Below are 12259 nucleotides of genomic sequence, written 5' to 3' on the forward strand. Positions count from 1 at the left end.
TAAAAAAGTTTACTTAAAAAGGAAAAACAAAACCACCTTAAGAAAGAGAATATTATCATTGTTTTAGAAGTTCCCTTTACCCTGCCCCATCTTACACCTTTCTCTCATTCTTAGATAATCATTATAATAATGTTTATGATAATCGTTCTCTTGCTCTTATATACCAGCTTTACTACTTATAAATGTATCCATAAACAAGAGATTATTTAGCATGGTTAGAACAGCTTTAAGAACTGCAATATTTTCCTGTTTTTAAAATATGGTCATGATTTTGAAGTATTTCTTTTTTTTCTATTGTCTATAAGATTTGGCATGATTTGTTTTCTGAAATTATCTTTTACTTTTATTTATAAATATTAGTTGTTTATTTTTTGAGACTTTGGGGAAAAAATAAGAAGTTAACTGATGATTCCATACTGAACCTCAGAGTCAAAGCATTCTATAATAGACATACTCTTATTTGACAATGTGAATGTTACTTTCTTTGCATTATTATTGTTATTCTTATTGCTTAATATTTCCATGCAGCAATTGTCTGATTTCTTTTCTAAATGTATTTATCTTCATTTGTTCTTTATGAGGTTTTTGTTTCTAGTCTTTATCTTAAACATTGTTACTAACATTAAATTTTAAGCCTTTTTAATTTTGTGAAGGCAAAATTGGAAACCTAATAAACACATGTATATGTAAAAAAAATATGAAACGAAACCCAGAAAAAAAAGAATTGGATAATAAAAAGGTAATAAATTAACACTTAGTAAATATGTTAATGTATATTTTTGAAAAAATAGTAAAATTTACTTCATATTGGCCTATTATAGAAACGAATAGCAGAATTACAGTATCTTATTGACCATTGCAGTATTTTATTGACCTTTATCTTCCACAGGTTTGTCTATGACATCAATAAAATTAATTTTTATATAAAAATATATTTATAGTCATCTTAATATCTCATTTTCTGTGACATTTAGGTTTTTATGCATTAGATGTAATTGCTTTTGTAAGCAATTGATTTTGTATATTGATTTTGCACCTTGCAACTTTACTGAATGAAAGCATGTTAAGACTCTTACTAATTATTTATTTATTTATTATTTATTTTTTTTTTTTTGAGACAGAGCCTCAGGCTGTCACCCTGGGTAGAGTGCTGTGATAGCATAGCTCACAGCAACCTCCAACTCCTGGGCTTAAGTGATTCTTTTGCTGCAGCCTCCCAAGTACCTGGGACTACAGGCGCCTGCCACAACATCTGGCCCTTTTTTGTTTGTAGTTGTCATTGTTGTTTGTAGGGCCAGCACCCTAACTCCTTGAGCCACAGGGGCCACGTGTCATTGTAACTTTTTAACTTTCCTTCTGTCTAGTAGGGAATGGAGGTGGTGATTTCTGGTATACTTCATGTGTTCCCAACTTAGAGGGTTTTCATTTTTTTACCTTTAAGTATTATATTTTCTGCAAATTCTTTTAGTTTCAAAAATAAGGTTGAAGAAATTTCTTTATATTTCTAGATTGCTAAGAGTTTTATCACGACTGGATGCTGAAATTTATCAAATGCTTTTTCTGCCTCTACTAAGGTAAAAAAAAAGTTTTTCCTTTACAGTAATTTCTTGATGTTTTTCTCATGTTAAATTGATGTCCAATTTTTGGTATACATCCAGTTTTGTTACAATTTTTAAACATTGTTGGATTCAGCTTTTGTGGGGACAGGCTTACTCTGTCATCTGGGATAGCAGTGGTGTCATCTTGGCTGGCTTCAACCTCAGACTCTTAAAACTCTGGCCTCAGAAAATCCTCCTGCCTCATTCTCCTTTGTAGTTGGAACTACAGATGCAAGCCACCATGGGGCTAATCTTTTTATCTTTTGTAGAGGAGTGGGGGGGGGGGGAGTGGGGGAAGGATCTCTTTGTTTTGCTCAAACTGATTTCAAATTCCTGACTGACTCTAATTTCCAAAGTGCTGAGATACAGGCATCAGCCACCTTGCTCAGAAGCTTTGTGTTTTTTTTTTTCTCAAAGTATATTTGCATTTATGTTCATGAATGAGATTGGTCTATGATTTTCTTTCTCACACTGTCTTTGGTTTTGATATCAGATGAAGCCAGGCTTATAAAATGAGATGGGAAGTGTTCTCTGTGTCACTATATTTGTAAAGTTTGTTTCCCATTGAAATTATTCTCCCTGGATTGTTCTGAACGAATTTCCCAGTGAAAATATCTGGGTTTAGATTTTATTATTTGGGGAAAAAATTTAACTTTTCAATTTATGAAATAGTTTTAGGACTATTTATATTTGCTATTTCCTCTTGAACTTGATTTTGTAATTGATATTTTTGGGAGAATTTGCTATTTCATTGAAATTTTCTGATTAATTGGGCACTTTTTTCTTTTCAGTTAATTTTTTCTTTTCTTTTAGCTGTCACAATAAATTTGGTTGCTAGATGTTCACTGAACCTCTTCAGTCTGGGTTAAGGAAACACCTTAACCCAGTCTGATAATTTGACCCGGCAAGGACGAGAGAATCCGAGCAGTGCTTTTCCAGATGGCAAGAGAAATAGAGTGCAGCCTCTTCAAAGCGCAGTCCAGTCGCTAATCAGAAGAGCTTTTCAATAAATAATCTTTCTCTGGCATCTCTAAACTATGAAAATTCTGTATAACCGACTTTGGGAAAGGCGGAAACCAAGATGTAGTGAAGAGGCAGGTTTCATCGACTCAAATCCGACCCTCCAAGAGATCCCATGGCGGGGGGGGATGAGGCTCTCGCATGCCTGATGTTTTGGCGATGCTGCTCTTCATACATCCCCCCCTCCCCCGAAAGAGGGTCCCTAGCAGATGGGTTCGCCCGGGACCAGGCCTCCGGGCGCATCGCTAGTGGGAGGTCGGGATCTGGTGTGTTGAGGGGAGCTCTGGTATGTAAAAAACGGGAAAGAAAACACCCACCACGTAGTGACTTGCGCCGCTATTTTCCTAACCTAGCGGAGAAGCCGCCTAGCTCCTCCCAGTGAACGACTCCACACCACAATCAGTTGCACAAGGTAACAGACATTTTTTGAATTACTCTCTAAGCGCCTCTTACATTCTTGGGCTTTTTACAAATGTCTCCTTTGTACTTAGCGGGGTCTATTCTTCTTGGCTTCCTAGTGGGGACAGGCCTAGAAAGACGCCTCGATTTAATCCTAATTGAAGTTGTCGCCACAGAATCGAACGTAAAGCTAGCTGAGAGAGTCGCATTTTTCTTGTCCATCACACGGTGATTTTCATTTACAATCAGAATGTCTTAACTCTGACGACAAACTGAGCATATGTAGCCGTGATTACAGAGGGACGTTCCTTTCTTTTTCTATTCCTTACCAGCTGAGAGAGGCACCGAAGAGCATGTTTATAATTTTGTGTAGAATTTGGTGTCAAGTTAAGGGCAGGAGTTTAGTGAAAATTGGAATACCCATTTTACATTACTTTATTACTGTGTGACATTGGAGAAATTACGTAGCTTTTCTGAGTGTTAATCACACTATTCTTAAAATGAAGATAATTGGCAAAATCAGGTCGTTTTAAACAATCCAGATAAACACAGATTCGTAACACTTGTTATATTTTTTTCACATGCTTGTAAGTGTGGGACCACGTGGCCTAATGGATAAGGCGTCTGACTTCGGATCAGAAGATTGAGGGTTCGAATCCCTTCGTGGTTGTGTCTACTTTTTCATTCCCATTTACCAAGCAGCATTGCGCATCCCTGAGACCCCAAGTTATAGCATCTGATCACTAAAGATCACAGAAAGAACCTGAATTCTCTGCGACCCTTTACCGCAGGTAACCGGATGATGCGTCAGAGTAGGTCTTTCCTATGATCTGCCTGATTGCAGTTCGCAAGAAGCTCTTGGTCAAGTACAGAAGTGTGTAAGGGTAGGGTGGGATGAGACAACCTGATCCCTGGCTCTAGAGGCTCGGCTTGGTTCAGTGAGTGGGGGTGGAAACGGCACCGCGCGCGCCTTAAAGGACTCAGCTTACTTGGTCCCGCAGGCGGCGATCCGCGCTCTTAGTCCGCAGAAGCGGCTCAGTTAAATACCTGGCTCGCAGACACACAGAAAAGTGCCTGTATCCCGAGAGCTTTGTTTTTTTGAGGGTAGTTTAAACATCTCTCCCTTTGAAAAGGAAAACTAGCCACATTTTAAAGGAGCTGGGGAAACACATCTCATAAACCCGGCTCCTGATGCAAGTGGATGAGACCGGCTACCGGCCGCGGTCATTCTGGCTACTGCCGAGACTCGCTCCTGCGTTCTCCCACGTCTCGGCGAGAATTAATCTGATTATGCTCAATATCTGGAGAACAAAGACGGTTTGTCTTTAAAATGAGTAGAGGCGAACTAAATCAGGGAAAAGAGAAAGCAGCTTCTCCAAAAGCGGAAACAATCTGGCCAAATATATTTGAATATTTAGGGAAATATTCAAATTATTAGAACCATATGACATAGCAAATTAGATTCAAGAATGGGTAGCAAATGCCAATAGTCTTAAGTTATGAAATAAATTGAATTAGTTGTCAAACATCTTCCTACTGGGAAAATCCCATGTCCCGTTGCTCATCTGGGACTTCTAAAAAACATTCAAAGAGGAAATTATCTTGAAACATTAACTTTTCCACAGTATAGGGGAAAAAAGTAAGACCCACAACTACTTTTGCAAAATGCCATGATATTCCCCCCAGACAATGTATCCTTTAAACAGTTTACTCAGGGATAATTATTGTATAGTAAACTCCACATCTTTAAACTGTATGTATGTTTGACATACAACATACATAATTGTGAAACTATCACTACACTAAAGATAGTGAACATACACATCACATCCAAAAGTTTCCTCATCCCCTTTTGCAATTCCTATTCTCCTTCCACAACCACTGGTCTGCTTTGAGTTGTTACATATTTGTAGTTTTATGAAACATGATTTGTTTTTAGTTTTTAGAATTTTATGAGAATGGGATCATACAGTATGAACTTTAAAAAAATCTTTTCAGTCATCATTATTTTGAGGTTCATTGATGTTATTGGTCATATCACAAATTCATGTGTTTTTTCTTGCTGGATAGTACTCCTCTTGTACAATTTGCTATCTTATAATTTGCTTGTCCATTCATCTATTGATGAATTATTTCTGAATGTTTGGGTTTTGGCTATCATAAATAAAGCTTCTATGAACATTTGTGAATAATACTTTGTATAGATATATGTTTTCATTTCTCTTGGGTAAATACTTAGGAGTTGAATGGCTGGGTTATATTAGGTCTATATTTAATTTTTTTTTGAGATAGTCTCACTCTGCCACCCGTTATACATTAACTAATAGGAACACTATAAGAAAGAAGATCATAGGTCAATCTTGTTCTTGAAGACAGTTGCAAATAATGCTGAAGTTTAAGGAACTGAACAGAGTCATGTTTAAAATAAATTATAAGTCATTTTGGTCTTGAGTTTATCCCAAGAATGCAGGATTACTGTACTATGAGAAAATAAATAATTCTAATTCAGCACATTAGGAATGAAAAAAAATTATATGGTCACTTCAATAGAGGTAGAAAAAATATTTGTGAAAGTTATCATTCAATCATGATCAAAATACTAAGCAACCTAACAATAGATAAGATAATTTCTTTAGCAAAATATCTCAAGAATGGAAGAAAAAGAATCCAATGTACTCAGTCTACTATGAAACTAATTTATAGCTTTCATATGAAAGCTATAACCCAATTATAGCCCAAGAATATGGGGAAAGGGGAAAGGGAGGAGAGAGGGACAATGGGTGGAGTGAGTGTAATTGGTGGGACCACATCTATGGTGCATCTTATAAGGGTACATGTGAAACTTACTAAATGTAGAATATGAATGTCTTAACACAATAACTAAGAAAATGCCATGAAGGCTATGTTAACCAGTTTGATGAAAATATTCCAAATTGTATATAAAACCAGCACATTGTACCCCATGACTGCATTAATGTACACAGTGATGATTTAATTTAAAAAAAAATTAATTTCTTTAACCTGGTAAATGACATCGTTGAAAAATTACAGTAAATGTCAATCTTAAATGCAAAATGCTTAATATTTATTTATATGCAGAATATTGAAAACATTCTGTTTGAGATTAGTAACAAATCAGAGATCCCAGCTCCCATCACTTACAAACTCTGTGTGCCTCATTCATTGACTTTACCAATCATATAAAAAAAAGAAAAGAAAAAATGTGATTGAAAAGGAAAAACAGTCATTATTCTCAGATAATATGATTATATAAAAAGATAAGGTATTAGATTATAAACTATAATCTAACAGATTATAAAATCTATTATGTTAAGAGAATAGAGAAATAAATCATGTAGCATGTGTTACATGCAATAAGAAAATAAGGGAAATAAAGAATAAATTCTCCCCTATTTTTATGTACAGTGAGTTATTTTACTTTTTACTCCATATAAGCCCAAGAATGTGATAGGCAAATAAACATTATGTACTAAACAGTTTTCGTTTAAAATTTTAATTAATCACTGACAAGCTCAGTCAGGGGTTCTGACAAATATGATATACGTAGTAATCCAAAACCGAAAACAGCTCCTTTTTGCTGAAATGTTCCTGCCTGTGTTCTGAGTGTCTTCCCAACCACTTCCCTCCCCTCCATCCTGTGTTTTCCAGGTCCTTCCTAGAATTGAACTCCAGTGGAATTGATAGGGTTTGAAGATTATGAGAATTTGCAAGCATTTTTTGATGCTAGAAACTCATTCGTTTCTCTAGACTTTTTCTAGAGAATTTCCAATCTGAATGTATCATTCAAAGCAAGGACACTGAATGGTTCCTCAAAATCCTCAAAGTTCTTCAAAACAATGTAGAAGACTTTCTCTATCATGGCTATGGAGATTACCGAATTCGTTCTCACACTACCAGGTAATAATAATACTACCTCACGGGATTAAATAAGTTAACATATTGTTTTAAAATGTACTAGAATTTGTTTTAATCAGGTAAGACAAAACAGATATGGAAATGGATGTCATGGGAGAAGTTTTTAATACTCACAGACCCTGAGAAACAAACAAACAAAAAAAACCACATCATGCAAAGACACATAGGGAAGTATCAGGGTTGGTCAAGAGGCAGAGGAAGGGAGGGAAAATATGGGCAAGAGTCCTCATTGTAGTTTTTGTCAGAAGAAACAGGGTTGTGGGGTAAATAGGCTTAGAATTGGCTAGTTTGATAATTTTAGCCTGCTCAGGGCATAGAGGCTGTCTTTGATTAGTTAGTTGGTTGGGGCAGGAGGATTATGGACAAGAGTGTAAGAACTTGGTAAAGAAGTGGTGTAGAGGTAGACTCTGGAAACGTGTATTTGCATGTGAAAGGTACAGCACAGGGGAGTTGTTTGCTATCTCCAGGAACTGGCTAGCCCTGGTGGGAAAGGGCATTCTCTCCAAGCTCAGCAAAGCCCCAAGATATCAAAGTATCAGGAAATACAGAAAATATAAAATATGATTGATACACACATATAAAGCACTTAGGATGAGGCTTGGCATTTGGCATGCATTCAACAAATGGTATTTATTATTTAAGATACGAATTTATAGGTCAGAGGTGGTAAAGTGATATACCAAAGTCATGTAGCTAACAATCACAGAGTGAATTCACTTTCCATATTCCTACTTTAGAGCTCTGTCTATAATGTCATACTGCCTTTCACGTGTTGTTACCAATTCCTTACAGCCTGGGAGTCACCCTGAGTGGGGCTCTGGTCACATACACTCAGGCTGGTGGATGTGAACCCAGCCTAGGCCAGCTACACAACAATGACAACTGCAACAAAAAAAAATAGCCAGGCGTTGTAGCAGGTGCCTGTAGTCCCAGCTACTTGGGAAGCTGAGGCAAGAGTATTGCTCAGAGTTGGAGGTTGCTGTAAGCTGTGGTGCCACAGCACTCTACTGAGGACCACATAGTGAGACTCTGTTTCAAAAAAATAAATAAATTTCCTTACATCCTACAATGCTAACCTTTGTTCACCTTATATAATAATACTGGGTCGTGAGTAGTAAGGAAGCTCTTTGTTTATAGGCCCCATCTCACAGCTTTGATGCAGTATCCTAATGACTCTGCCTTCCTAGATCTCTGTGTTTGAGTAGTTCTGATAAGCTTTTGAGTACCTTTGAGACATGACTCTAGCATGGGAAGAAAATGTAGCCAACTCTGAAGGCAACATAGCAAGCAAATCATATCTGCCAAAAAAACATGGCATATATATGTAGCAATCAGTTTAAGAGCAAAAAGTAGAGGCTGACAGGACTTTGACTGTCCTTTGGATCTCCACCTCTCCTGGGCCTACAGGCTGTTTTTGAAAGATATCAAGCCCAGTAGTGAAACATCAGATCCCAAAGCTCTCAGCCATCTCAGAGCCAATGCTTTCATGCTGGCCCACGTCCTGGTCAAGACAGAGTCAAAGGCACAGCTAGTGTTGCAGGAATTTAGGGATGAAAGGTAGAATGAGGAGAAGCAGAGGAGGGGAGAAACAAAAAGAGGAAAAGGAAAGAGGGTGGTGGAAAATGTAAGAAAATAGCATGAAGGAAGAGACGAGAAAACAGTACTAATGTTCACAAGCTACCCCCTACACGCCAGGATCCGTCCAACATGTTACATTTAATCCTCACCAATAATAAGGGGGGTTTTATTATCTCCATTTTCTATGTAGATACATATACCAGGCACATAAAAGTCAATACAGAGAGAAAATTAACAGCATGCCTAAATTTGTTTATCCTAATAAGAAGATATGCTGGGAATCAATTCAAATGTTCTAAAATATAATTTATTTCCTCTGTCCAAAATTGAAAAACTATGTTATAAAATAAATAAAAAGAGCAGTGAGTGAAAGCAAAGAGCAGAGATAATATATAGTAAAAAGAAAAAAGGAGGTGCAGGGAATTCAGAAGCAGTGAGTCAGGTTTATAATAAGATATTTAATTTGGGGCAGTGCCTGTGACTCAAAACAGTAGGGCACCGGCCCCATATACCAGAGGTGGTGAGTTCAAATCCGGCCCCAGTAAAAAAAAAAAAAAAAACTGCAATAAAATGTTCAATTTTCTTCACTAGAATAGCAGTTGAGCTAGGGTTCTTTTTTAGATCTCAGACTTTTCTAAGAAATAATCACGTATCAATTAAACAAATACAGATGTATTTTAAATTCTAGTCATTCCTTTTGTTACTTGGGGAAAAAATTATAACAATTTCCATAGTCTTTGCCTTAAGAAGTTTAAATGCAATGATGTCAAGAGAATACCTGACCTGGCTTACAGGTGTGATTCCCTGTGACTATCTCTACTATTAACTACATTTGTGTTTGTACGCTTTAACACATAACCGCCTTGGGGGTTGTATTTAACTCATGCTAGTTTTGAGCCCGGTGCCTCATGGAACATACCTATATAACTCACACAACTCTACCTTGGGAGACCTGTGGTGTATAGGCAAATGAGGCTGCCATGCTGGGCATACATGTTTCACAATTGGTGGTCCCCTGGTAAAAACTCTGAAGAAAATTTTCATTAGCTTACAAGGATTGCTTTGATTTTGAAATTTTTATTCTATTTTCTTTTAAAATTTTTTTTTAAAAATTTACGTATGTATGTATGTATTTTTATTATGACTTAATATGAGGGTACATATGATCAGGTTACATTATTTGCGTTTGTAAGGTAAAGTCCAAAGTCTGAGTTGTAGTTGAGTCCTTCACCTAGGAAATGTGCCCAAACCCCTACATTGTATTGATAGGTGGGAATTAACCAAGCCCCCTCCCAACCTCCCCCCTTTTTGAGCTTAATTTCTTTTTTGTCTAGTGTGGGCGTATAGTTGATGGTCTTCTATTTTCACATTAGTACTGAGTACATGGGATGCTTGCTTTTCCATTCTTGAGATACTTGACTTAGGAGAATGTTTTCCAAATCCGTCCATCCATCCATCCAGGTAAATATAAAAGATGAAAAGTCTCCACCTTTCAACAAAACAATATGGCCCCCAGAAAAAATATTTTTTGTTTTTTGTTTTTGTGGGAGGTGGCAGTCAATGTGTTAAAAATAAGTTTATAGCAGGAAGAAATGAGGAAGAGATAAATCTACTGCAGCAGGAAGAAAATGGTATTATTTAACACTCCTTTTTCTTCTGTTTTTCTAATAAGGAAGACAATACTTAACATAGAAAAAGAAACGGATTAGCAGAGAATATGAGACTAACACTGTGAGAGGATAACAGGAGAGTATTCACCTATTTGTGATATTTAAGGATACATACCCTAGCAATAGTATCTCAGGATATTAAAAGTATCATTAATATTTTAAAAATAATATCTGTAAGAAGACCTTAAGATGTAAAAAATGCCCTGAATTTATAGAGGCTAACCAAATTTTAAAAATCTAAAAGATAGGGGCAGGGTAAAAAAAATAAATAAAAATCTAAAAGACAAGCTTAATTTAGAGACACTATAATTTCATGCCATTTAGTTTTTAGTAGAATGCACTGTGACGGCCTGTGCAGTGTGGGGATCACTAGATGAAGGCCTGGGTGTACAAAGGACAACTCACAAGACAAACACTGTAAAGTCAAAGTAGAGTTCTAGGTTTGAGATCGTGGCTCTATCTTTGGACAAATCTTGCCACATTTGAGTTGATTTGGTGGCAGATATAATATGCATGCTGATTAAATTTGAATATGGTTTATAACTGGTTATGATCAATGACAGACTTTAGCTCTCTAAATTGCCATTGACTTCGAAGATTCATTAAACTTGGAAGTGATTAACTGCTGCAGCACAATATTGAAAATTGACAGTTGACTCTTTTCTTTTCTTTTCTTTTCTTTTCTTTTTTTATCTGTAGAGACAGAATCTCAGTTTATCGCCTTGGGTAGAGTGCCATAGTGTCACACAGCTCACGGCAACCTCCAACTCCTGGGCTTAGGCGATTCTCTTGCCTCAGCCTCAGCTGGGACTACAGGCACCCGCCACAACACCAGGCTATTTTTTTGTTGCAGTTTGGCTGGGGCCAGCGCCCTATCCACTGAGCCACAGGCGCCACTGGACAGTTGACTTTTCCATGTAAGGTTCATATATTTTAGTTGACCATATGCTACTCTTATTTTTAAATAATGCCAAAAAAAGATTCGACAGATGATTCAGTTCCCTAATGTGTAAAACGATCTCACATATAAATAAAAAAATCAAACAAATCAAGGAAAAAATGGGGAAAAAATCTTGAATAGGCGCTTTACATACACACATACAAAGGTATTCAAAAGGCCAATAAATATATGAAAATACGCTGAACTTTCCTATGCTGAGTCATCAGAAAAGTACAAATAATTTGGCTTTTAAATGTAAATACAGTAAACCAGAAGACAATATGATATGAGTTTCATTATAGACAAAATCTATTGGTTTCTTACTGTGGAAGATGAAGAGATATTTCCTCTATTTTCTTTTTATTTATTTATTTTTTATGTCCCCCCCCATTCCTCTATTTTCTTTAACAGTGATAAGAATAGACAATCTTGTTTTATTCTTGACTTTAGAGGGAAAGTACCCAGTCTTTTACCATTAATTATTTTGTTGGCTGTAGAAGCTGTTGCTTTTGTTTTTTTGCAGATGCCCTTTACCAGGTCCAAGCACTTTCTTTCTATGCTTAATTTGTTGAGTGTTTTCATCACGAAAGGAGTTGAATTTTGTCAAATGCTTTTTATGCCTCTTTTGAAACGATCATGTGATTTTTATTTTTATTATATTGACGTGGTATATCACATTGATTGAATTTTGGATATTAAACCAATCTTGCATTCTTGGTATAAATCCCACTTGGTCATGGTGTATAATTCTTTTCATATGCTGCCAGATTTGGTTTATTAATATTTTGTTGAGGATTTTTGTACTCATATTCATAAGAGATATTGGATCTGTAGTTTTCTTATAATGTCTTTTTTAGTATCAGGGTAATAATGATGTCATAGAATGAATTGAAAAGCATTTCCTCTTCTATTTTTTAAAAGAGTTTGTGAATAATTGGTATGAATTCTTTATATGCACAGTAAAGTTAGCATTGAAGCCATCTGGGCCTTGGCTTTTCGTTTTGGTTTTGATATTTTGTTGTTGTTGTCTGCTTGCTTGTTGTAGGTCTATTGAGGTTGTCTGTATTTCTTGAGGTAGTTTCCATAGTTCGTGTCTTCCTTCCTGAGAATTTCCTACC

At 36.3% G+C, this 12259-nt stretch overlaps 1 non-coding gene across 1 annotated transcript; it reads left to right on the forward strand.

Moving 5' to 3' along the window:
• The first annotated feature begins 3614 nt into the window (after positions 1-3614).
• TRNAR-UCG lies at positions 3615-3687 on the forward strand. Its single transcript has one exon. It is a non-coding gene; the product is annotated as a tRNA-Arg (tRNA).
• The last annotated feature ends 8572 nt before the right edge of the window (positions 3688-12259 follow it).

This window comes from Otolemur garnettii, unplaced genomic scaffold, assembly GCF_000181295.1.
Source record: "Otolemur garnettii isolate 467f Iridium unplaced genomic scaffold, OtoGar3 scaffold00223, whole genome shotgun sequence".
NCBI classification, from domain to species: domain Eukaryota; kingdom Metazoa; phylum Chordata; class Mammalia; order Primates; family Galagidae; genus Otolemur; species Otolemur garnettii.